Below are 980 nucleotides of genomic sequence, written 5' to 3'. Positions count from 1 at the left end.
AATAAACTCCACCTCCAGACAGCTTTCGGTGCCGATCAGGATTCACTGCTTACGCTTCCACCTCCACCTCGGCCTCCACTTCCACCATATCCACCACTGCCTCGGCCGCCGCCAAATCCACCTCCACTGCCACCAAATCCGCCTCCACTGCCTCCAAATCCACCTCCACTGCCTCCAAATCCTCCTCCACTACCACCAAATCTGTGTCCACCGAATCCACCTCCTCCTCCTCTTCACCACGCGAATCCACCACCACCTCCGCCTCCTCTACCGCCTCCACCATAGCTTCCACCAGCTGCTGCCACATACGCCATGGCCACCACAGCCACCGTCACAAGCTGCAAAAGACAAAATTAATACTCCTGCACAAATAGAATTTCATCGAGATGTTTTGCTATTCATGATTATAACAAGACCCTGAAGATAATATTTTCCTCTGTGATGTAACAACCACAAATATTTCTTTGCCATTAGTGAGTCAAATAGCCAGCTATATTCTTCCGCATAATTTCCTCCATTAAAAAAAAAAGTTCTCTTTACCATTAGACGATTCATATTGCGGAAAAAGTCTTCCACTGTTGCAGGAAAGACAAGAAGTGTGGCTGGACGGTGCCTATCCTCACATTTATACACAGCCTCTCTCTTACCCTTGAGATGGCAGTCGTGACATTAACATCATCTCAGAAATATCTTTTCAGAAATGACTAGGAGGAAAATTATTGGTGTGTCACATGCCAGTCATTTAACCATTTGTTATCATCACGAATTTTACTGCCGATATGATTTAGCCCTGATTCCCTATGAACTGTCTTTAACCAGAGATTTTAACAAGAAAATCTAATAAGTTTTCTAATAATGTTTATTGCTAGGTAACAATTATATTTGTAATAGGGACCGTAATTATATTGACGATTACTAAAACATCGACTCCTAATATCTTTATTACGTCATCAAAAACATTCAACAGAAAATGATTTATA

Source organism: Penaeus monodon, chromosome 23, assembly GCF_015228065.2.
Source record: "Penaeus monodon isolate SGIC_2016 chromosome 23, NSTDA_Pmon_1, whole genome shotgun sequence".
Taxonomy (NCBI): Eukaryota; Metazoa; Arthropoda; class Malacostraca; order Decapoda; family Penaeidae; genus Penaeus; species Penaeus monodon.
Note: the sequence above shows the minus strand (reverse complement) of the source record.